The sequence below is a fragment of the Scyliorhinus canicula genome, chromosome 22 (genome assembly GCF_902713615.1).
Source record: "Scyliorhinus canicula chromosome 22, sScyCan1.1, whole genome shotgun sequence".
Taxonomy (NCBI): domain Eukaryota; kingdom Metazoa; phylum Chordata; class Chondrichthyes; order Carcharhiniformes; family Scyliorhinidae; genus Scyliorhinus; species Scyliorhinus canicula.
Genome location: NC_052167.1, coordinates 17,575,286 through 17,601,379, shown reverse-complemented (window position 1 = coordinate 17,601,379; position 26,094 = coordinate 17,575,286). Strand labels below are relative to the sequence as shown.

The 26,094-nt window shown below is 48.4% G+C and overlaps 1 protein-coding gene and 1 pseudogene across 12 annotated transcripts in view; both read left to right on the top strand.

Annotated features, from left to right (window-relative positions):
- The window catches only part of rassf4a (Ras association domain family member 4a), a 299,412-nt gene that overhangs the window by 202,111 nt on the left and 71,207 nt on the right, over nucleotides 1-26,094 (top strand). The gene's annotated exons all lie outside the window — the stretch shown is intronic.
- LOC119956114 lies at nucleotides 20,587-22,252 on the top strand (annotated as a pseudogene).

Below are 26,094 nucleotides of genomic sequence, written 5' to 3'. Positions count from 1 at the left end.
AGACATTAGCCGCCCAATAGTACCCAGAGAGGTTGGGCAGCGCCAGCCCCCCTCTATCCCTGCCCCGCTCCAAAAAGACCCTTCTAAAAAAGGCCCTCGGAATAAAAATGGGGAGGCACTGGAACAAAAACAAAAGCCTCGGGAGCACCGTCATTTTAACGGACTGTACTCTACCAGCCAGCCGCAGCATGTCCCACCTTTTAAACTCCTCCTCCATCTGCTCCACCAACCTAGTAAAATTAAGCTTATGCAAAGTCCCCCAACTCCTAGCCACCTGAACCCCCAGGTACCTAAAACTCCTCACTGCCCTTTTTAGCGGGAGCCTACCCATCCCCTCCTCCTGATCTCCCGGGTGTACAACAAACAGCTCGCTCTTGCCCAGGTTCAACTTGTCGCCCGAGAAACTCCCAAACTCAGCAAGAATCTCCATCACCTCCGGCATTCCCCCCACCGGGTCTGCTGCATACAGCAGCAAGTCATCTGCGTACAGCGACACTCGGTGCTCCTCCCCACAGCTGTTGATTTTCAACACTTCTTCTGTTATCTCTTCCAAGCACTGCTGTAATAGAATGACTCCAGCTTCTCCAGTCTCTCCACATAACTGAACCCTCCCCCCATTCCTGCTACAATTCTGGTAAGTCTCTTTTGCTCACCAGCTAGGAACTTGTGGCAACATGAGGAAAATGAAAGGGTTCAAGGTATCTTTCAAAAGGGAATTTGATAAGCACTTCATAGAATCAGAGAATTTACAGTGCAGAAGGAGGCCATTCGGCCCATCGAGGCTGCACCGGCCCTTGGAAATAGCACCCCACTTAAGCCCACACCCGTAACCCTACCTAACCTTTCTTTTTGGACACTTAAGGGCAATTTAGCATGGCCGATCCACCTAACCTGCACGTCTTTCGGGACTTGTGGGAGGAAACCGGAGCACCCGGAGGAAACCCACGCAGGCACGGGGAGAACTCACGTGCAGACTCGGCACAGACAGTGACCCAAGCCGGGAATCGAACCTGGGACCCTGGAGCTGTGAAGCAACTGTGCTCAGCACTGTGCTACCGTGCTGCCCCAGGGCCCTGAGGTAACAGCAGAGAAGTGGGACTAAGTGTATTGCTGTAACAAAGACCCAACACAGGCATGTAGGGCAGCATAGCCATCTTCAATATTGTGTCGTACTGACATTCAGGGCGCCAATGAAAATTTTAATTACTGGAACTGTAACTAAACTATCCCAGAACTTGGCTGAATGTAGTGTGAAATAATTATTACTTTGAACTACACTGCACATTTAAACAATATTATAATGAGGATGATGATCTACGGTACAGTATTTTGGATGTGAAATCCAGAAGTACTTTGTCTGGCGGGAGTGAACTTCCTGGCTCACAAGCAGTGCTGTGAAGGCACTCCTGTCATGCATAACTTGGGGTTAAGCAGATCATGGGGCACTAATGAAATGAATGAATGAAAATCGCTTATTGCCACAAGTAGGCTTCGATGAAGTTACTGTGAAAAGCCCCTAGTCGCCACATTTAAACAATATTATAATGAGGATAATGATCTACGGTACAGTATTTTGGATGTGAAATCCAGAAGTACTTTGTCTGGCGGGAGTGAACTTCCTGGCTCACAAGCAGTGCTGTGAAGGCACTCCTGTCATGCATAACTTGGGGTTAAGCAGATCATGGGGCACTAATGAAATGAATGAATGAAAATCGCTTATTGCCACAAGTAGGCTTCGATGAAGTTACTGTGAAAAGCCCCTAGTCGCCACATTCCGGCGACTGTTCGGGGATTGAACCGTGCTGCTGGCCTGCCCTGGTCTGCTTTAAAAGCCAGCGATTTAGCCCAGTATGCTAAACCAGCCCCAGTAAATCTTCCGCAGGTCCTGGGACACTTATGAGACCGGTGAATTGATATTCCCGAAAGGATATGGGGAATACACACTCCTCCACTGAAGGGCGGGCGCCTCCTACATCCTGTATAAAACTAGAGGGCCATGAACTGTGAGCGGGCCCCTGTAGTACAGTATTTGCTCTGTACTCTTGTTCTGTTGCATTAAACCTTTTTCCTTTTGATTCAACCTGTTCGGCTCGATGTGGACTCCTTGCGGCGCTTGTAATACTTACCTCCTCCACAAGGATGTTCTCAGCATGCTTCAGCTTTTCTGCGGCCGCAGTAAGATCAGCAAAGCAGGGTAAATCGAAGGCCGCTTCATTAGCCTGCATAGAATGCCAACTTGCCTCTGTCTTGTTATGCCTTTGTCGTAGCATAAGCGGCTTCTTAGATGTTCACTCTGAGAAAGGAAGGTTCAGACGTGGAGATAATTTCAACACGTTTATTGAACTATTTACAATTCTCCTACTCGGATTCGCCTCTACTGTTAATCCTTCTATAGCTACTCAGACTGGCAAACCAGTCTGCTACAATCCACGTGGTGGGTGTGATGTTCAGTCAACCCTGTGTCTGTACTCACTGAGTGTCTCCACTGGAAAGAGGACGATCATGTGTGCTGTGTCCTTTATATATGGGTTGGTGTAATGCCCCCCCTGTGGTAGTGTCATCTCTGTGTGTATCGTGAATGCCCATTCGTCGTGTCCTATCTTACTGACCTATTGGTTGAGTGTCTTTGTGTCATGTCTCTGGTGTTCCCTCTAGTGTCTATCTAGTCAACATGTACTTACATTAACCCCTTGTGTATCTACAGTGATGCATATCACCACAGCCTCCTCGGAATGGGGTGACCTCCTGCCCTTTGTTCCCCCTCCATAAAAGCTGGAAGGTGACGGGTTGAAGCCAACTTCCCAACATGCTCCAGACATTTTCCTGATTTTTACAAAAATAATTCCCAGTACCCGATTCTTTTTTTTCCCCAATTAAGGGGCAATTTAGCGTGACCAATCCACATCTTTTTGGGTTGTGGGGGTGAGACCCACGCCGACACTGGGAGAATGTGCAAACTCCACGCGGGCAGTGACCCGGAGCTGGGATCGGAACCGAGTCCTCCGTGCCGTGAGGCAGCAGTGCTAACCACTGTGCCGCCCCTACATTTTCCCAATTTAACCACCCCACCTGCACCCGATCCCACAATGCCTTTCTTTCTAGGGAGGAAGTGCTGAGAAATTCTATGAAATCTTGCAACATGTTCTCCCTGCTCTTAAGTTATAAAAATATACAGTGATGCACTATTTGACCTCTGGTTACTCCTGTGGGTCATGATTAACGATGAAAAGGTTCTGCAAAAGAGCCAGCTGCAATCCAAATTCAAAGAACTAGTCCTTGTTTGTTACTGAGAATGCAAAATAATATTTTTTGCTCCCCTAAGCATTTCAAACCGATCTGGTTCACATTAGTTTTTAATGCTGTTTGTGTGGCCTGATTTTCATTTAACTCAGCACACCATGAAACAGTTAACCATGCTGCTTTGAGTATCTTTGACTTTGATGTTTTTTTAATGTCCATTTTCTTAACTACTGTTTCTAACTAGTTTCAGATTCTCCCCCCCCCCCCCCCCCCCCCCCAAACCACCACAACCCCAACAGACATAGGTGCAGTATGGAGATCTGTGGATCACAGTACAGTAAAATATTCATTGATATTAAGGATTGCATGAAATTTAGAAAATATGAATGGAATTTGAATCTCTGATTTCAATCACAGACCATGTTTTGAGTTACCTGAGCCCTGAATGGTGGAATTTCCTCCTCAAACCTCGCCACGTCTCTTGCCCCGCCCCCTTCAACCCACACTTTTAAAACCTGCCGTATCAAATGTTGTTCGGTAGAGCCCCAGTGGGAGCCTTGGGAACTTTCACTAAGATACACGAGCTAAATGCAATTTTGGTTCCGTGTCTAACATGAATGGACACATGTCAAACCATTGGCTTCACGGAATCAAACGACTTGTGAAGACGCTAAGAGAATCTTTGCCATCCTGGGGATGTTTCACCCGGATCGCGAGAGCTGAGAAAAACTCAGCGACAGGGTGACAGTGAAACCAGGAGCTTCAAACGATCTGTCCAACAGCCAGTGTCCATAACCCAGAACCACCCTCTTATTTCCCAGAACGGGAAATTAAAAGTTTATCCCTCCAACACCAGGTATCAACCTGCCTTGGCGTCTACTTTCTTTGCTAATATTGAAATATTGTATGCCGCGTGGATGTATTCACACCACAGGGACTGCTGGGGTTCAAGAAGTCATCTCATCACTCTCTTCTCCAGGGCAATTAGGGATGGGCAACAAATGCTATGCCCACATCCCCTGAATGAAGAATAAAAAAGGAGCATATATCACGGTAGCACAAACATGTTGCTCCAACCACTTTTTAAAAATTTGTTCATGAGATGTGGTTGGACCAGCATTTATTTCCCATCCCTAATTGCCCTTGATGGGGCAGTTAAGAGTCAAACACATTGCTGTGGATCTGGAGTCACTGGTAGGCCAGACCAGGCGTGGCACGGTGGTTAGCACTGCTGCCTCGCGTTCAATTCTGGCCTTGGGTGACTATCTGCGTGGAGTATCCTCCGGGTGCTCAGGCTTTCTCCCACTGTCCAAAGATGTGCAGGTTAGGTGGATTGGCCAAGCTAAATTGTTCCTTAAGCGTCTAAAAGGTTAGGTGGGGTTACTGGGATAGGTAAGGTGCATTTTCCGGGGGTTAGTGCGGATTGATGAGCCAAATGTAGAGAATCTATGATTCTAGATAAGGATGGCAGATTTTCTTTCCTAAAGGACATCAGTGAACCGGATGGGTTTTTACGACAGTCATTTCATGGTCATCATTAGACTTTTAATCCTAGATTTTTATTGAATCCAAATTTCACCATGTGCAGTGGCGGGATTTGAACCTGGGACCCCGGAGCATTACTCTGGGTCTCTGGTTTACAAGTCCAGTGACAATATCCTATGCCAGCACCTCCCACAATCAAAAGCATAGAATCAACATCCAAAGTATTCTGACTATTTGGAGCATGTTTCTCAATGGACTAGTCTCGTTGTAGGTGAAAATCTTGTAATGATCTCCATGTGTATTCTCAAGGGGCGTGAGCCCAGGATCAAATCTCTGAGAAAGTCTGCCACACCCTGTTTCCAAACTCAGACCGTAATTTCAGTGAAATGCAGTGTGTCAGAAACCTTAAACCATTCAGGATTGTCTCAGCAGGTATGTTTGGTCCCCTTAACCCATGGAATGCAAACAAGAAGGATCAACACGTTAATTGCAAACTGGGTGATATTCCTTGCTTTCAGTCGTGGGCTGAGTGAATTGTACTGGTGCTGGATTCTGGTCACCTCTGTTGCAGCACGGTAGCACAGTGGTTAGCACAATTGCCTCACAGCTCCAGGGTCCCAGGTTCGATTCCCGGCTTGGGTCACTGTGTGGAGTCTGCACATTCTCCCCGTGTCTGTGTGGGTTTCCTCCGGGTGCTCCGATTTCCTCCCACAAGTCCCGAAAGATGTGCTGTTAGATAATTTGGACATCCTGAATTCTCCCTGTGTACCCGAACAGGCGCCCGAGTGTGGCGACGAGGGGCCTTTCACAGTAACTTCATTTAAGTAATAATGTATGCCTACTTGTGACAATAAAGATTATTATTAATATGTGAGCCTGGTTGCTTTCTAGTTGTTCAATATATTGCACTGTCATATTGAGGCGCTGTCACCCTATCACAGATTATAATTCAGATATCTGCAAAATATATTGTCAGTCCTGACGGCGCCGAGGTCCCAGGTGCGATCCCGGCTCTGGGTCACTGTCCGTGTGGAGTTTGTACATTCTCCCCGTGTTTGTGTGGGTTTCACCCCCACAACCCAAAAAGATGTGCAGGGTAGGTGGATTGGCCGCGCTAAATTGCCCCTTAATTGGAAAACATAGAACATAGAACAGTACAGCACAGAACAGGCCCTTCGGCCCTCGATGTTGTGCCGAGCCATGATCACCCTACTCAAACCCACGTATCCACCCTATACCCCCAACAACCCCCCCTTAACCTTACTTTTTAGGACACTAAGGGCAATTTAGCATGGCCAATCCACCTAACCCGCACATCTTTGGACTGTGGGAGGAAACCGGAGCACCCGGAGGAAACCCACGCACACAGGGGGAGGACGTGCAGACTCCGCACATACAGCGACCCAGCCGGGAATCGAACCTGGGACCCTGGAGCTGTGAAGCATTTATGCTAACCACCATGCTACCGTGCTGCCCCGATTAAAAGATTAATTGGGTACACTAAACTTATTTTTAAAAAAGAAAAGAAAAGGAAAGATACCTTGGTATTGGAGGCAGTCCAGAGAAGGTTCACTCGGTCAGAGTTTTTCAAAGTGCGGGTTGTGACCCGCGGGTGGGTTGCGGGCCGGTTGGGGAGCGATCGGCCGCGCCAATCTCGCAGTGGTCCCAATCACGGGAGAAGCGCCCAACAGTCGCTACCAGCTTTTTCATTAAGTTGTGTGCCGCTTTCCAGCCAGAGGCGGCAGCAGAGAGCAGGTCACGCGGCCCGCTCGCACACCTGACACCAATATGTGCCTTTGGCGCCAAATCACAGATCAGAGCTGCTTCCATTTTCCAGCGGCTGGCAAGAGGACTGTGAAGATGGACCGTCTTCTTAAAAGTAAGTGATGGCCAGAGATTCAAATAGGCAGTGTACCTACTCCATCAGGATCACAACAGAATCTTCTGGTGAGAGCTGCACAGGAGAGTCCAAAGCAGTACAGAGCAGTGCTAGTGTTAGCTCTGTGCAGAGCTCCAGGGCCTCTGGTTAACAACCTACACAGAAGAAATTTAACTCGGGAACAAAACAGTGTAAAAATGATTTCTTGAGGTATGGTTTATGCCACTGCAAATACTGATGCAACACCCGTGTGCGTTATATGCTTGGAAGTACTGACAAAAGAGAGGAGAAATTTCAGATTTTGAAAGAGAAGTGGTGGGTGAAAAATTCCTGTTACGGTTGAAACCCCAGAGTCAGTTATTAACTTGGAGCTAACTCCAAATGAAAAGATTATGCTGCTGTAGCTGACCTGTGATACCACATTAAAAACACACCAAAAAGTCCATGATGCTGTCTGTATTCTGGATATCTTCCAGGAGTACCCATTGCTGAGTAAAACATGCATTTTGTTGCTATTGCCCTTCACGACGACCTACATGTGCGAGGTTGGATTTTCCGTTTTCATAACAATGAAGACGGCACAAAGGAACTGACTCAAGTCTGCTCCTGATTTGCACATTGCCCTCTCCTCCTGCGAACCCGACTCAAGTGAGATCATGAGGATTGGGTTCCCCTTACGCATTGAAGGGAACCAAACGCCGCGTGTGTTGTGTTGGTCGGCCAGCCGGCGTGAGTCCTGAAGATCGGCTGGTTAGCAAAACTGGGTCCCAGGAAAAAAAAGGTTTGAAAAACACTGCACTAGGTTTATCCCGGGTATGGAGGAGTTTTCCTATGAGGATGGGTTGGGCCTGCTCCGGTTTAGAGTTTGAGTTTAGAAGCATGAGGCGTGACCTTATTGAAACAAATAGGATTCTCGGGGGACTTGGCAGGGGAGACGCTGAGAGGTTGTTTCCCCTTGTGGGAGATTCTAGGACCGGGTAGCACAGTCTCAGAGTGAGGCGTCTAACATTTCCGACAAATGACGAGGAATTTCTTCCCTGAGAGGGGAGTGAATCTGTGGAATTCTTTACCGCAGGGAGCTGTAGGTGTTGGGTCGTTAAGTATGTTCAAGGCTGATATAGACAGATTTTGAATCAGTGAATGAATCAAGGGTTATGGGGATATGGCGGGAAAGTGGAGTTGAGGATTATCAGACCAGATCAGTCATGATCTCATTGAATGGCAGAGCAGACTCGATGGGCCAAATAGCCTACTCCTGCACTTACATCTTATGATCTAATAATCTTTACCGGCTGACATGAAAGTCGGACTGATAGGCAACAAGTTATTATAATTAGTTTTTTTTTGTTGAAAGAATGTGGTATCTGAACCCTGAAGTTATTGGCTTTAACCCAAATAAGAAAATTGAGCTCTCGGAGGTCCCAGTTACACGAGGGTTATGTTTGGCAAGGTGCTGAATAACACATTTTACTGCCTGTAGTTTAATTGATCTGTCAACCAAAACTGAGTTTTATTCCAGTTTGTATTATGGCCTATAATTCCTGAATTCTTCCAGATTAGCCTGACTCTTTTCAAATCAAGTCCTGCGGCAGAAACTTGGCAAAAAAATAACAATGCCGCAGGATGTAGGATTCGCTAATGGCCTCCTTCACAGCAAATTGAAAGTTATTTATGTATTGTTCCTCGAGCTGTAAAATTAGGTGAACAGAAGCAACCAGGTCTCACCTCCTGCACGTGTGGAGATGTCAGATTTTGATCAGCACTTTGTTTCTGTTTGTTCTGTACGAATCACATTGTTTAGCTGTTTAGCTCACAGGGCTAATCGCTGGCTTTGAAAGCAGACCAAGGCAAGCCAGCAGCACGGTTCGATTCCCTGAACAGGCGCTGGAATGTGGCGACTAGGGGCTTTTCACACTTCATTTGAAGCCTACTCGTGACAATAAGCGATTTTCATTTCATTTCATTCATTATGCCAAAGTACAACAAAATATTACAACTTTCTTTGAAATCAGTTGCCGGCACTTCCTGTATTTTCTTACTTTTAAAAAATTTTTGCCCCCCACATTTGAGCCAAAAAAAAAGGCAGGCTTTAAAACAAAATTGTAGATCTGTAAGCACTAAGGAATTAAAGGAACGTGATTAGATTTTAGTACAGTAAAAAGATCCATTCTTCTGAGATTGCAACCGTAGGTTAACGGAGAATCTCACCATGTCATGCTGAGCATCACCAAAAAGGTCCATCCTCTGCAATAATAATAATAATCTTTAATTAGTGTCACAAGTAGGCTTACTTTCACGCTGCAAAGAAGTTACTGTGAAAATCCCCTCGTCGCCTGTTCGGGTACACTGAGGGGGAATTCAGAAAGTCCAATTCACCACACAGCACGTCTTTCAGGACTTGTGGGAGGAAACCGGAGCACCCGGAGGAAACCCACGCAGACACGGGGAGAACGTGCAGTCTCCACACAGTGACCCAAGCTGGGAATCGAACCCGGGTGCCTGGTACTGTGAAGCAACAGTGCTAACCACTATGCTACCGTGCCATTTATTCAGTCAGGTAAAGGGAGAAGATTTTAATCTAGCCCCTCGAAAAAAGATCCGAACGACACTAATTGATTTCCCATGACTGAGTCCAGGCAAAGGCCAGATCAGAATGATGCAAAAAATGCAGGGGATTAGAGCCAATGGCAACTCTTTGCCTGCGGTTCATCATTTAATACCAGAAATACACTCTTGCATTTCAGCCAAACATGGGAGAAATAAATCAAAAATAAAAGTGAGAAATAAAAACCAGCACAATACAGAACTCCACCCCTTCAAATTAGACCACAGTGCTAACCACTGTGGTACCATTCCCCGCTATCCAAATCCATCTATCCAAAAAGGATCTGTCTAAATTGCATGTCCAGGACGACAAAGATCCATTATTTTTGAGATCAGGCCAGGTAGTAGGTAATACTGAGGAGTCCTCATAACCCCTTCCGCCATCTATTGGAATATGATAGAATGCTCTCCACTTACTGCATGGGTGCAGCTGCAGCAACACTCAAGAACTTGACAATCCTGGGCAAAGTATTTTGGTAAATCCACTTGTCGAACCTTTGAAGGAGCTGCTGAACCAACCACCCAGAGTGGCAGGTGCATGACAACGGCATCACCTGTAAGATCCTCTCCAAATCGCACAGCAGCCTGACGTGGATATGCCTCCTCGTCACCCCTTCAATGTTGCTGAGCCAAAATGCTGGAACCCGCAACCCTTCCCCAGTTGGACTGCAGCGACTCGAAAAGGTGGCTCAGGGCAGCACGGTAGCATTGGGGATAGCACAATTGTTTCACAGCTCCAGGGTCCTAGGTTCGATTCCGGCTTGGGTCACTGTCTGTGCGGAGTCTGCACGTTCTCCCCGTGTGTGCGTGGGTTTCCTCCGGGTGCTCAAGTTTCCTCCCACAGTCCAAAGATGTGCAGGTTAGGTGGATTGGCCATGATAAATTGCCCTTAGTATCCAAAATTGCCCTTAGTGTTGGGTAGGGTTACTGGGTTATGGGGATTGGTAGAGGTGTTGACCTTGGGTAGGGTGCTCTTTCTAAGAGCCGGTGCAGCCTCGATGGGCCGAATAGCCTCCTTCTGCACTGTAAATTCTATGATAATCTATGAAACAACCTCCCCCCCCGGGCAGTGAAGGTTGGGCAGTAACGGTGATCTCACTTGAGGCACCTGCACCCTGAGAATGAAGGGAAAACAAGGCAAGAATCTCAACATGCCTGTGAAACCCATGTTAAATCTGAGGGAAAAACAGTGAGGTTATACATCTTGTGAGGTTTAGCTGGAAATGAAGGGAATAGAGAGAAATCTGACTTTGCTGCATTTGAGCCTCTTTGTTTCAAACCTGACGGGCGTGAACCGTTTTGTTTATTCGGTATGACCACGAGAAGAGGAGGGGCAGTAAATATGAGTGCAGTAGATCCTGGTCGTCATGCTAATGGATTCCGGGTTTGAGACTGGAGATGTGCGCCATAGACCGTGGTCACGTGACGACGAGGCGACTAAAAGGGTCACGTGACGGGTCCGCGGGAGTACAGGCATGGAGTGGCTGCTCAGCGAGTAAATAAAGTATTGTTTGTTACAAGTCCTTGACCGCCGGTCTTTAGGTCCCAGCAATCCGACGCCTGCTGTATCCGCTTAAAAGCCTCTCAGCTGCGGCATTCCTTTTTTTTTAAATTTAGGAGTACCCAATTCATTTTTTCCAATTAAGGGGCAATTTAGCGTGCCCAATCCACCTACCCTGCACATTTTTGGGTTGTGGGGGGAGAAACCCACGCAAACACGGGGAGAATGTGCAAACTCCACACGGACAGTGACCCAGAGCGGGATCGAAGCTGGGACCTCGGCGCCGTGAGACTGCAGTGCTAACCACTAGGCCACCGTGCTGCCCTCGCTGCGGCATTACTAAAGAAATTGCTCGTCTGGTTTTTAATTGACGCCCTTAACGTAGCCCAGGGCCGGCCTTGTGTTTCAAATCTGCGCAAATTAATTTTGCTAAAATGTACAACAATTAAACGTAATCCAATCCCAAATTAGGGCAGTACAAGTGGATAGCACTGTGGCTTCACAGGGCCAGGGTCCCAGGTTCAATTCCCAACTTGGGTCACTGTCTGCGCGGAGTCTGCACGTTCTCCCCGTGTCTGCGTGGATTTCCTCCGGGTGCTCCGGTTTCCTCCCACAGTCCAAAGACGTGCGGGTTAGGTGGATTGGCCGTGATAAATTGCTCTTAGTGACCAAAAAGGTTAGGAGGGGTTATTGGGTTACGGGGATAGGGTGGAAGTGAGACGGTGCAGACTCGATGGGCCGAATGGCCTCCTTCTGCACTGTATGTTCTAAAAAAAAAACATTTATTTTTGTGAAGGAAAGTAAATGGTCAGTAATCCGGGGGAAGAGAGAGAAAGTCTCGAAATTGAGGTTTGGAAGCAGCCATCCGTCTTTCTGGTTAAGTCCTGATTACTTGCAGACAGGCAGTTTTATAATTGCGACATCAGTTGTTTTTCAAAAACAACATTCTCTACATGAGTAACTCTAACAGAAGGGTCATTTCTTATCAGTTTGACTGGTTGTGGCTCAAGGGGAAGTTTAAATTTACATACAACTTCCCTTGCAGAAGTCTGTTGCCGTTGATCACAAGAATGTAATCTAATGGTCCCTGAGCTGGTCTAGGTTCTGTTAAAACCTGAAATGCGGTGTTGAAAATGAGTCACATTCCATGTGCGAATATGGAGAGCGGGTTTCAGCAAATTGTGCCCGCTTGGAGTGAGGCATGGGCAACAAAGGAAAATATAATCTTGGTCTCGGGGTCCGTGTCACATATTATGCTTTGCAACAGAAGTTTCTTGATAGCTCTCGGGGTTCCTGTTCCCCATTATAAAGGAACTCCGTTGTGACAGAATTCAGCAAACAAAACAGGCACAGAACGTGTGATTTCCTGGTTTTCTTGGCTGAGTCACTTAGCTGGCCATTAGAGAAGCCTTCTAATTGTACTAACACCCTTGTTATTCGTTCATTCTGAGACACTGCTGGGCAGGGTTGGGTTTATTGTCTGCCCCGTCCCTAGTTGCCTGAAGAGGGTCGCGGTTGAGCTGCTGCAATGCGGGTGCTGAACATACACACATCCACCTAACGTTCAGAGGCGGCGGTAAGAGAAAACCTGCACTTTACACATCTCCGAATGGGCAGTGTTGCACTGCCCAGTCCTCATTGTCACTGGATTTGTCTCATGAAACAACATATAAGCTCCATGTTCCACAGTGATGCATAACTGTGATAATGTGCAAAGATCTTTGTTACTCGTAATCACAATACGTCAGTGAAGAAGATGCATCCCGAGAGGACTCCAGCACATTTAAAGTAGCTTATAATCAACTGTTGTCCAACAACAGCAATGGTATCCAAAAATGAATGTGAGAATTATCCAGTGAATACTTGGGCTTCAAAAGTCACTTGATAGTTCCACGTGTGAATCTTTGGTTCAGACCTCTGGAAGACATACTCGTTAAGTTTCTCTTAGGGAGTATCATAGAATTTGCAGTGCAGAAGAAGGCCACTCGGCCCATCGGGTCTGCACCGGCCCTTGAAAAGAGCACCCTACTTAAGCCCACAGCCTCCACCCTACCCCCATAACCCAGTAACCCGATCTAACCTTTTTGGACACAAAGGAGCAATTTAGCATGGCCAATCCACCTAATCTGCACATCTTTGGTCTTGAGTTTGTGGAGCTCGCTTACCCGGAGAATGGTGGAGGCGAGGTTATTGAATATTTTTAAGGCTGGGTTGATTGACAAGAGCGTTAAAGCCGGTCGGGGGTAGGAAGGAGTTACTGCCACAACCAGATCAGCCACGATCGTCTTTAAATGGTGGAGCAGGCTCGAGGGGCCGAATGGCCTATTCCTGCTCCTGTTATAACCCTTACAAGGCCTGCAGGGATACACTGAGCAATCTCCCGTGGGACTCATGGAATATGAACTTTCTCGCTGATGGGTGGAGGCCCGCCCAGCTGGAACTTGTTACCTCGCTCTGTAAAAGCTGGCCTGGACTGGGATTGGCATTCTAGTAGTTCCAACGGGAACGTATTGTCTGCATATGTCACCCCTCATGGCCGTTTCTTTGACCTGAATAAACTTCTGTCCACTTACCTATTCGGGCCTCCTGGATCTTCATAGTATGTTTGTCTGTTTAAAACTGGCTGATTGGCTCAAGACACCGTAACAGTTTTGCTTCAAAGGTGAACCCATGACCTACATTCAAGAGGTGAGAGTGGCTACTTTAGACTGTCGTTGTTTAAGCAGGTTTCTTCACTTTCAGTACGCATTTTGCCAAGTTTTGTTTAAACATTTCAACAAGTTTAGACTGATAAGCTGTAGATAGTACCACATCAGTGAGAGCATGGTTTTATTTCATGTGGCTCAGTAATGGTTGACCAAAGCCGTACTACTTCAGCTAAATTTTCTCCAGATTGATCTGCCCGTCATATTGATTGTGTGAAGAATGTAGAAATTGATATATATTATATTTAATATTTGTGGCAGTAATGTTAGTTAAGAAACTTGGACAAAAATACATACAGACAGTGAGTCTACTAAAGATGTAATTAAAGGGTCATAAAAGGTGAGGTAATTATTGTTTCAATCATTTACTTGGTTACAGACAAAGGGCTAATGGGATGTTGTTATGATTGCCCGAGATTCCCTGGAATGTATTTAGTCTTAGCTAAGCAGGTCCAGGATCTTAGTGGGATACAGATGATGTAGTTAATGGGAGGAGCCAGGTCTGTCTGTAATTTTGCAGTCTGTTGTTTGAACATCAGTTTTGTCAAATGCTGTTAGGTTGAGCAGAAGTGTATTGGATTTGCCCTTGAAAGGAATTGTCTCCAGAAGTCTCTGCACAGCTAAGAAAAGAACCTGGGGCGAAATTCTCCGCAGACCCTCGTAACGCCGATTTCCGGCGAGCATAATTGGTGTGGATGACTCCGGCGTGGGGGCCTTCTTTTAGGCGGCTATTCTCCGTTCCTGGAGGGGCCAGCAGCGGACTGACGCGATACGCGTCAGTTTCACCCGCTGCAGAAGTGGTGAGACCCGGCGTTGGGGGGGGGGGGAGGAGGAGGAGAGAGACAGACCGGCATTTGGGGGGGGGGGAGAGGAGAGAGACAGACCCGGCATTTGGGTGGGGGGAGGAGAGAGACAGACCCGGCGTTTTGGGGGGGGGGGGGGGGGAGGAGAGAGACAGACCCGGCGTTTGGGGGGGGGGGAGGGGGGAGGAGGAGAGAGACAGACCGGCATTTGGGGGGGGAGGAGGAGAGAGACAGACCGGCATTTGGGGGGGGGGGGGGAGAGAGAGAGACAGACCCGGCGTTTGGGGGGGGTGGAGGAAGGAAGGGGGGGGGAGGAGGAAGGAAGGGGGGGAGGAGGAAGAAAGGGGGGAGGAGGAAGGAAGGCGGGGGAGGAAGGAAGGGGGAGGAGGAAGGAAGGGGGGAGGAGGAAGGAGGGGGGAGGAGGAAGGAAGGGGGAGGAGGAAGGAAGGGGGGAGGAGGGAGGAAGGGGGAAAGAGGGGGGAGGAGGAAGGAGGGGAGGAGGAAGGAGGGGGGGAGGAGGAAGGAGGGGAGGAGGAAGGAAGGGGGGAGGAGGAAGGAAGGGGGAGGAGGAAGGAAGGGGGGAGGAGGAAGGAAGGGGGAGGAAGGAAGGGGGGGAGGAGGAGAGAGGGGGGTGTGTGTGGGTACCGGCCTTCAGAGGGAGGGGGGGGTGGTGGGTACCGGCCTTCAGAGGGAGGGGGAGGGGGGTGTGGGTACCGGCGTTGAGAGGGGGGGGGTTGCGGCGTTAAGAGGGGGGGGTTGCGGCGTTGAGGGGGGGGGTTTGCGGCGTTGAGGGGGGGGTTTGCGGCGTTGAGGGGGGGGGGGTTTGCGACGTTGCTAGAGATGGGGGGGCGGCGTTGGGAGAGATGGGGGCGGCGGTTGGAGGGGGGTAGGGGTGGTGAGGGGGGTAGGGGCATTGGAGGGAGGTAGGGGTGGTGAGGGGGGGTGGTTGGGGTAGGGGGCAGCGGCGTGCAGAGGGGGGGGGCGACGGTGCGTTGGCCCCGGGCATCCGTCACCCCCCCTCTCTGCACGCTGCTGCCCCCAAACCCCCCCCACCACCCCTAACCCCTCCAACGCCCCTACCCCCCCTCCCCACCACCCCTACCCCCCTCCCCACCACCCCTACCCCCTCCCCCACACCCCTACCCCCTCCCCACCACCCCTACCCCCCCTCTCCACCACACCCTACCCCCCTCTCAACGCCGCAACCCCCCCAATGCCGCAACCCCCCCAACGCCGTAACCCCCCTCAACGCTGCAACCCCCCCAACGCCGCAACCCCCCCCAACGCCGCAACCCCCCCCAACGCCGCAACCCCCCCCCCAACGCCGCAACCCCCCCCCCCCCAACGCCGCAACCCCCCCCCCCCCGACACTGAACGGCGTCCATGGTTGACGCCGTTTTAAAGCTACTCTGTTTTTCGCCGACGTGACCCGTGGCCAAGTCGGCGGGACTTTGGCCCATCCGGGCCGGAGATTTGTTGAAACAAAAATATAATGAAATCCCGCCGGCGCCAGCTGTTTTCAGAGGCTGCCGGCGGGATTTGCACAACGCCGGTTTTTGGCCGGTCAGAGAATAAAAACCCTGCGGGAGCGGAATTAACGCCGCTGCCGGCCGATTCTCCGACCCCACGCAGGGGTCACAATTTCGCCCCTGTTTTGTTAACTTTATTTATAAAAGGGCAGCACGGTGGCCTAGTGGTTAGCACAGCTGCCTCACGGCGCTGAGGTCCCAGGTTCGATCCCGGCTCTGGGTCACTGTCATAGAACATAGAACAGTACAGCACAGAACAGGCCCTTCGGCCCTCAATGTTGTGCCGAGCCATGATCACCCTACTCAAACCCACGTATCCACCTTATACCCGTAACCCAACAACCCCCCCCCCCTTAACCTTACTTTTTTATTAGGACACTACGGGCAATTTAGCATGGCCAATCCACCTAACCCGCACATCTTTGGACTGTGGGAGGAAACCGGAGCACCCGGAGGAAACCCACGCACACACGGGGAGGACGTGCAGACTCCACACAGACAGTGACCCAGCCGGGAATCGAACCTGGGACCCTGGAGCTGTGAAGCATTTATGCTAACCACTATGCTACCCTGCTGCCCCAGAAAATCTGTCGTGAGTTGAACACCCAATGTTCTGATCTGGAGTCAGACGCGCTACCGTTGCGCCACAAGCCCAACTCAAATTCAAATTCACCATCTGCCATGGTGGGATTCGAACCCAGATCCCCAGAGCATTACCCTGGGTTTCTGGGTGGTCCAGTTAAAACCCACTCTGCCACCACCTCCCCCGTGTGGAGTTTGCACATTCTCCCCGTGTCTGCGTGGGTTTTGCCCCCACAACCCAAAAATGCGCAGAGTAGGTGGATTGGCCACGCTAAATTGCCCCTTAATTGGAAAAAATAATTGGGTAATCTAAATTTTAAAAAAACAAAAAAAAACTTTATTTATAAATAGCATTTGAACTGAATTGGGTTGCTCAATTGGAATTAGAGACAGAACGTAGAACATACAAAAATACAGCACATAACAGGCCCTTCGGCCCACGATGTTGTGCCGAACCTTTGTCCTAGATTAATCATAGATTATCATAGAATTTACAGTGCAGAAGGAGGCCACTCGGCCCATCGAGTCTGCACCGGCTCTTGGAAAGAGCACCCTACCCAAGGTCAACATCTCCACCCTATCCCCATAACCCAGTAACCCAACTCAACACTAAGGGCAATTTTGGACACTAAGGGCAATTTAGCATGGCCAATGCACCTAACCTGCACATCTTTGGACTGTGGGAGCAAACCGCAGCACCCGGAGGAAACCCACCCACACACAGGGAGGATGTGCAGTCTCCGCACAGACAGTGACCCAACCGGGAATCGAACCTGGGACCCTGGAGCTGTGAAGCAGTTGTGCTATCCATAATGCTAACGTACTGCCCTTAAGAACAAATTAATCTACACTCCATTATTCTACCATAATCCTTGTACCTATCCCATAGCCGCTTGAAGGTCCCTAATGTTTCCAATTCAATTACTTCCACAGGCAGTGCATTCCATGCCCCCACTACTCTCTGGGTAAAGAACCTACCTCTGACATCACCCTTATATCTTCCACCATTCACCTTAAATTTATGTCCCCTTGTAATGGTTTGTTCCACCCGGGGAAAAAGTCTCTGACTGTCTACTCTATCTATTCCCCTGATCATCTTATAAACCCCTCATCCTTCTCCGTTCTAATGAGACAAGGCCTAGCACCCTCAACCTTTCCTCGTATAGTATAGTATAGACAGGTATAGCATATTCAAGTTTTTTTCCCTTTTGTTTAAGAATAGTTTAACTGATAATTGTAAAGCTATTTCTTTGATGTTAATGTAGTTAATTCTGTGTTTAAATTAAAGTTTGTTTTCACATAAAAGATACCTTAACATAACAGAGACCTATCATGCTCGAATTTCAATTTCAGATTGAGTGAGAGAAGACCGAGGGCCATACTAGAGTTTTAGCGTTGGGCCGAGGTAAAGAGTTGGCCCAAGTAGACAGGGTACCAATAATTGAGGGTCGGACAGTTAAGGAACAATGGCGGATGTTCAGGGAGATATTGAATACATCAAATTAAAGTACATGCCTGAGAGGAAGAGGAATTGTAAAAGGGAGAAAAACGTTCCATGGCTAAACAAGAAAGTCAAGGAAGACATCAAGGCCAATAAACTGGGGCATATCATACTGCAAAGGCTAGTGGTAAGCTGGAGGATTGGGAGAGCTTTAAGGTTCAGCAAACGGCTTCTCAAAATAAAATCAAAAGAGCTAAGATGTTTTACGGAAGGAAACTAACATAAGCACTGATACCAAAAGCTTCTATAAGTATATAAAGAGGAAGAGAATAGCTAAATGTTGGCCCTTTAGAGAACGATACTAATGAGGTAATAATGGGGAACACAGAGATGGCGGAGGCACTAAACCAATATTTTGCCTTTGTCTTCACGGCATAGGATAATAAAGATTTTCCAAAAACTAGTTAATGCAGAGGAACTTGGTGCAATAACCATCATTAGGGAGAAGATACAGGCGCCGGAATGTGGCGACTAGGGGCTTTTCACAGTAACTTCATTGAAGCCTACTCGTGACAATAAGCGATTTCCATTTCATTTCATTTTTCATTTCATAAACTAAGGGGTTAAAGGCAGATAAATCTCTGGGGCCTAATGGCCTGCACCCTAGGATATTAAGGGAGGTGCAGCGGAGATAGTGGATGCATTGGTTATGATGGGCGTGATCCAACGGCCACACCTCGCCCGAAAAGCAGTCGCTGTGGCGTGGCCAATAAAAACTGGGAGGCCCCGCTCCCGGGATCTACCCGGCTCGCAACACCTCACAGGATGTAACGGGATTTCACGTGACGTTGCGATGTAAAATGGCGTCCTGATCTCTCGCTAAACTGCGGATGACAGGGCTGACATATGCAGAGCGATTAAACAGTTTGGGATTATACTCGCTGGAGTTTAAAAGGATGAGAGGGTATCTGATCGAGGTGCATAAATTACTAAAAGTGATTGATAAAGTAAACGGAGACCAAATGTTCCCCCTCATGGGGCAATCTGGAACAAAGGTCACAGGTATAGATTGAGAGGCGGTCGATTTAAAACTGAGATGAGGAGGCACTACTTCTCACAGAGGGCGATGAATGTGAGGAACTCGCTGCCCCGTAGTGCAGTGGAATCAGCGTCATTAAATGGTTTCAAGAAGGAGATAGATATACTTTTGATTTTTAAAAATGGGTTAAAGGGATATGGGAAACAGGTAGGGAGGTGGATTTGAGACCAGGAAGAGATCAGCCATGATCTGATTGAATGGCGGAGCAGGTTCAAAGGGCTGAATTGCCCACTTCTGCTCCTAATTCCTATGTTCCTATGTATTGGTCAGAGTCATCACCCCTGGCGTGAAGCATCCTTTCCTCAGTTTTACAAAGTAAAAGAAAATTGCTTGGGGTTATTGCCCAGTATCTTAACAAATGTTGGGGTCTGATCCGGTATCTTAACAATCGATTGATGATGAACTACAAATATTGTCTTGGATCCTTTACAGTCATCAATGTCCATGACACTCCCATGTGGACTTCAAAGAGGCAGGTCTCATTATTCTTCAGAGATGGACCGAAACCCCTTTGAATGAGACCCATCACTGTGTGGGCCGTCCTGTCTCATAGGAAGTGGACTGTGCTGCACAAACTCTTGATGCTGTGCCGGAGCTTTTGTCAATCGCCCCAGAAACAGCAACAAAGGAATTGGGCAGGGAGGGCGGGGAAAATCATTGCTGTGCCTCGACTAGCCAATATGGCCCAGGTAGGGTACTCCTTCAGACATCTGAATTATTTTATTCATTTAAGGGATGTAGACTTCGCTGGCTAGGCCTGCATTCATTGCTCAACCCTAATTGCCCATGAGATGGCGGTGGTGAGTTGCTGCCTTCAATTGCTGCAGGTGCACCTATCAATGGGAGTTCCACGTTTTAACCCAGCGACAGTGAAGGAATGGTGATATATTTCCAAATCAGGATGGTGAGTGGCTCGGAGGGAAACTTGTCCTTCTAGATGGCAGGTGGGTTTGGAAGGTGCTGTCCACGGAACCTCGGTGAGTTCCTGCAGTGCATCTTGTAGATGGTACACACGGCTGCCGTCGTGTGTCGATGGTGGAGGGACTGAATTATTGTGGAAGGGGTGCAGATCAAACTGGGCTGCTTTTTCACCAAACTCTTGATGCTGTGCCGGCGCTTTAGTCAATCGCCCCAGTTTCGGAGGTCATGCTGCAGCTGTACAAAACTCTGGTGCGGCCGCATCTGGAGTACTGCTTGCAGTTCTGGTCACCACATTATAGGAAGGATGTGGAAGCTTTGGAAAGGGTTCAGAGGAGATTTACTAGGATGTTGCCTGGTATGGAGGGACGGTCTTACGAGGAAAGGCTCAGGGACTTGAGGTTGTTTTCGTTAGAGAGGAGAAGGCTGAGAGGTGACTTAATAGAGACATATAAGATAGTCAGAGGGTTAGATAGGGTGGACAGTGAGAGACTTTTTCCTCGGATGGTGATGACCAACACGAGGGGACATAGCTTTAAATTGAGGGGTGGTAGATATAGGACAGATGTCAGAGGCAGTTTCTTTACTCAGAGAGTAGTAGGGGTGTGGAACGTCCTGCCTGCAACAGTAGTAGACTCGCCAACTTTAAGGGCATTTAAGTGGTCACTGGATAGACACATGGATGAAAATGGAATAGTGTAGGTCAGATAGGCTTCAGATGGTTTCACAGGTCGGCGCAACATCGAGGGCCGAAGGGCCCGTACTGCGCTGTTATGTTCTAATTCTAATTCTAATAACCATCCAACTTTAACGCTCTGAACGGAGAGGGGACTGAAACCTCCAGTGATCTCCTGCGAGCTCAGATGCTACAGATGGAGTTTGACTGGGACTATGATGCACAAGTTTGCCGGGATGAAAATAAATTCACTGCTGGCAGCAAACTTTCCATTTCCTTTGAGAATTATTGAATGACTCATCCTTTTGCAAATGGTGAAAGCTCAGGCGAGGACAGTTTCGATAGGAAACGGGGCACGATCCCTGTGGGCCTGATAAACCTTCAATAACTGCAAAACATGGGCTTGTAGGGAAGGGCAGAGAGATCAAGCATGATGATGTCACTTGTGGTGGACGGAACGCTGCTCGAATGTTCTGTTCCCGAACTCCAAGCTGGTGATGGAACCAGGATGGATTTGAAACTAGCTCATTGTGTTTTCAATGCAGCACTCGTACTCTGAAGAATGTCACAGTGCCAGGATTCATGAAAAGAAAGACCTTCTGACCAAGCTATAGACTCAAAACCCCGTTAGCTGCTGTACAAAATGGTGAATGTTGGGGTCTTGGAAAGCACCAATGGCTGCATCACCACAGGCAAAGAGTGTGAGAGCTTCCACACCAATGGAGGAAGCGCGGAAGACAAAATTGTTGCCGCAGAATGTGCAATCACTTAATGAGTTCAGAAACTGTGTTAAGTACATCAAAGACAATTATAGGTTCAGAGACCTCTTTAGCCATTTGCACCCTCGCAAAGTCATTCACGTGTAGGCGGGGAAGGAGGTACACAACTTACTTGATCAGAATGCAGGACGCTTCAGATCCCTGTCCAGATATGGTTATGCTTTCTCCCCGTGTCTGCGTGGGTTTCCTCCAGGCGCTCCGGTTTTCTCCCACAATCCAAAGAAGTGCAGGTTAGGTGGATGGGCCGAGCTAAATTGCCCCTTTGTGTCCAAAAGCTTAGGTAGGGTTACGGGGGTGGGGTGGAAGTGTGGGCCCAGGTAGGGTACTCCTTCCTAGGCTCGGTGCAGACTCGTTGGGCTGAATGGCCTCCTTCTGCACTGTAGGGATTCTATGATTTTACGGTCATTTCAGCCAGAAGTAGCAACCTCCCATCGAGCAGGCTCCAGTCTAATAGGAATTATTGCCCAAACTCTGAATGTTTATGGGGCCAGCAGAAAAGGCAATTGGGCCTGATTGAGCACGGTCCCAGCATTAAAGCTGCATTGTCTATCATAACCGGGATTTTGTGAAACTTTTTTTTTAAGAGAAAAGTGAAGAATGCAAACTCCAACTGTGCAGTAAACATTTGCACGACAGGAGAAAATCATAACCAAAAAGCAAGTGGTCATTACGTGGCTAATTGAAACCATCACATTGTACAGAAACTCTTTGTCTGATCCTTGTGCGCCGCCCGCGTTGAAACGAGTTGAACTCGGCCGTTAGGGCACCATGTTTTTTTAATTCATCATGAGTGAAAAGTTTTGCAAGATCTTGGAATGGGTTCACAAACAAGAGATGGCCTCCCAGAATAATGGGCTCTGATCTTGGAAGAGGAACAAGTGGTCAACCGTTTGTGGTTGTACAAGTCATTTAGTTACGGAGATAAACTTTCATACTCGAGGACTGTGAAGTAGCGTAATTGTTTTAATTTTGTTTTTCTAGTTGGTAACTAAAATGTACTGCTCATTGTGAATGCAAAATGTGTTCCTTAGCGAAATAGAATCAAAAGCCCCCTGCGTTGACTCTTCATGCACACCGTTTTCTGGGTTTATAAATTCACGAGGGATGAAGGAACCCAAGTTTTCCCTGATGGGATTAGCTGAGATGGGGAGGAAGGAACCTCGTGCGGGTCTTACACCCCAGTTTGGATCAGTTGGGCTGAATGGTCTTGAGCCTGTGCTGATATTGGAAAGCAGCATTCTGCTCCAACACGCATAAGGAATAACGTGGAAGGGGCCATCCATGTTTTCTGACCTTTTATTGATTTTGGGGATCACCCATTCGCGTGGCAGATTGGGAATGCTCAAACCGTTTCCTCAGTTACAAAAGTACTTCAGGGGCGACAATGAAGGTTGAGCACCATCATGTGGCCAAATAATATATATCACTGGTACTTTTTCTTAAAGAAATTCAGCTGAGAGATGGGGAGAGTAACGTTGGTGGAATTTTAGACAGGGCAGAAAAGGACACTCATGGATTTTGGAGCTCGAAAATCCAAAGATTTCCAAACTGCACTCTCCAACCCGAACATAATTCAAAGCCTATTTTATGGGCATGTGCGTGCATTGTTGAAGGTGATTGGACATACTGTGAGAGTAATTAGCAATGCACATGTGATCTTGGGCTTCAGAAATAGCAATTTTGGATTGGTTCTTCACGTTTTCATCAATGTCGGCATGGAGTTGAGGGGATTTTATAAATGGTAGGTGGGACCTGATTCTGGGATTCTTATTGCCATTCCTGTCTTATGGGATTGTTACAGCCCTAGGATAAGGCTGCAGGTAACCAGCCCGCACTCAGCAATCCCGCCCTTGTCAACTGATTTGTGGGGACCAGAAATTCAGACTCCAGCAATTTTGATGCATGTGGCCAGCTTTTGCAGGAGATCTGGGGCGTCAATCCCGCCCCCACCGTGGCCCGCATTCTCCGCCACCCGGGAATCGGCGGGAATCGTGCTGCGCCGGTCGGCGGGCCCCCCGCGGAGATTCTCCAGCCCATGATGGGCCGAAGTCCCGCTGCTAACAAGCCTTTCCCGCCGGCGGGAATCAAAGCACGTCTGGTGCCGGCGGGATTGGCGGTACGGGGTTGGCCTGGCCCGCAATCTGGGCCCACCTATCGGCGGGCGGGCCTGTGCCGTGGGGGCACTCTTTTTCTTCCGGGATGACGTCAGAGGGGCGCCAAAGGCCGTTCGCGCCGGCCGGCGGAGCGGAAACCACTCCAGCGTGATTCTCCGCACCTTTGGGGAGGCCCGGCGCCGGAGTGGTTCTCGCCACTCCACAACGTCGGGACCCCCCGCCTCGCCGGGTCGGGGAGGACCCCGGCCCTGATTCATGACTTCTAATAGGAATTGTGTACCACATTGGGGGGTGGGGGGGGGGAGGGGGGAAGAGGGAGGAGTCCTGGTCTGGAGTCAGGAAGCTTTTGACAGATAAGTTTAAAAAGTGTTGCCAACCTGACTTACTTTCAGATGGGGTATGATAATTTAATTGAGTGATTCATGATAGGGCTTTATTTTTAAAAAGCAAGGGACCATTAAATTGACAGGCACTGAGAAAGTGTTCAAATGCATTGGAGTATTTTCTTCAGTGGAGAAAGTGATCCTATGCACTCTGCAGCATGGAGAATCAAATATTAATGCATTTGGGGACCTGTGATTTTCATATTAATTTGGCGTCTTGGCATATGCTGAGCCTTTGAAGCAATATATGTCGTCATCCACTAGGTAGAGAATCAATAAATTCACTTATAACGCCGGCAAGTCTTTGAAAATCCCTTTGAAGGAAGTTTCCCTTCTTACAAGCTCATAAAACTGACAAAAACAGTCATTCATACTCCCACTGAGGAAAGATTCAATCTTTTAATACACACTTCTTCACATTGTCCAACTAACCAAACAGGCATTGACAAAACACTTTAAAGAAAGAAACGTTATTACAAGCTCATAAAATGCCACTGAAACAAAGCTAAAAGATCCTTGGACAGCTGAAATCCCTGACGAAAGCCAAATCCAAGCAGGCTAAATAGATGAATCATGGAATTTACAGTGCAGAAGGAGGCCATTCGGCCCATCGAGTCTGCACTGGCTCTTGGAAAGAGCACCCTACCCAAGCCCACACCTCCACTCCATCCCTATAACCCAGCAACCCCACCCAACACTAAGGGCAATTTTGGACACTAAGGGCAATTTAGCACGGTCAATCCACCTAACCTGCACATCTTTGGACTGTGGGAGGAAACCGGAGCACCCGGAGGAAACCCACGCACACACGGGGAGAACATGCTGACTCCGCACAGACAGTGACCCAAGCCGGGAATCGAACCTGGGACCATGGAGCTGTGAAGCAATTGTGCTAACCACTATGCCACTGTGCAGCCCTTGACCAGCAAACCACCGGGAGCAGTATAACAGAGTCTGCTATTAGTTCAGGCAGCCTGTTCCAGCAGAGTAAATGCAAGGAAGGTGGAGGTATGTTTTGCCCTACACACCTATTGGGAAAACAAATGGGATTGGGTGCAAAAGCTGATTTGCAACTTGCCAGGTAGTATTGTCCACTCAACTAATAGTGGGTGGATGTAAAACCAACCTTCCAATCAATCCTGTACGTTCTCCATCCTGGATATTAGGTTAAAATTACACCAGGAAGTAATTTGGACTCATTAGGTTGGCTTCTCGGTGGATTTGTGAAATGTCCAGACTTTTGGCGAAATGTTGTATGGGTCTTCATTGCTTCAGGAAGAAAAGTATTGAAACCGCTTCCCCATATATTGAGAAAATACGAAGGGTGAGATGGGTGGGGGTCAGAGAACATGGAACATACAGTGCAGAAAGAGGCCATTCGGCCCATCGAGTCTGCACCGACCCACTTAAACCCTCACTTCCACCCTATCCCCGTAACTCAATTGCCCCTCCTAACCTATTTGGTCACTAAGGACAATTTATCATGGCCAATTCACCTAACCTGCACGTCTTTGGACTGTGGGAGGAAACCGGAGCACCCGGAGGAAACCCACGCAGACACGAGGAGAACGTGTGAACTCCGCGCAGACAGTGACCCAGCGGGGAATCGAACCTGGAACCCTGGCGCTGTGAAGCCACAGTGCTATCCACTTGTGCTACCGTGCTGTCCACGGGTCAGGCTAGCTTATCCAAAAAAAGTCCTGCTTTTAGGCCCATCCTTGAATGGGGCTCAGGGAGACCTAACAAAGGGGCAGTGTACATGGGGGAGAGCAAAGTCAGAGAGAAAAATAGGATGAGCTGCCCAGAAAGGACCCACGTCTCACATTCCACTCTGAACTGGGTGGGTCAATTCAGCTCATTTCAAATAGAACACGAACGGATACAAAATGTTTCAGCACCAAGCCTGGACGGGAGTTCAACTCCTACCAGGGTGAGGGGGCAGTATTCCTAATGCCACACAGTGCTGAATCACTCTGAGCGGGGAGTAGAATTGTCATTTTTTTGATCAGGAATTTGCGCAATCGAAATTAGGTTTTCCTACGATAGAAAACTGCTCGGACCTCCTAAGGCACTTGGACGTGCTGCGCTACTTATCGCCAGATCGATGGCGTGAAAACAGTTCTGAAGATTCAAGCTCTCATAATGTCAGCAGTGTCCCATTGATGCTGCCCTGCCATGGAGTGGTGATGATTGCTTTGCATGAGCTCGGTTTGATGCCACGATCGCGTGGTCAGGAGAGATACAGTGGGACCTTCTGCCAATGTTGTCCTCATTGGGGTAAATGACCAGAGAACGCTGTGGTGGAAATTGTTGGCTACTTGTATGGTTTCCGTTATCTGATTGCCCGAAGAGCCAG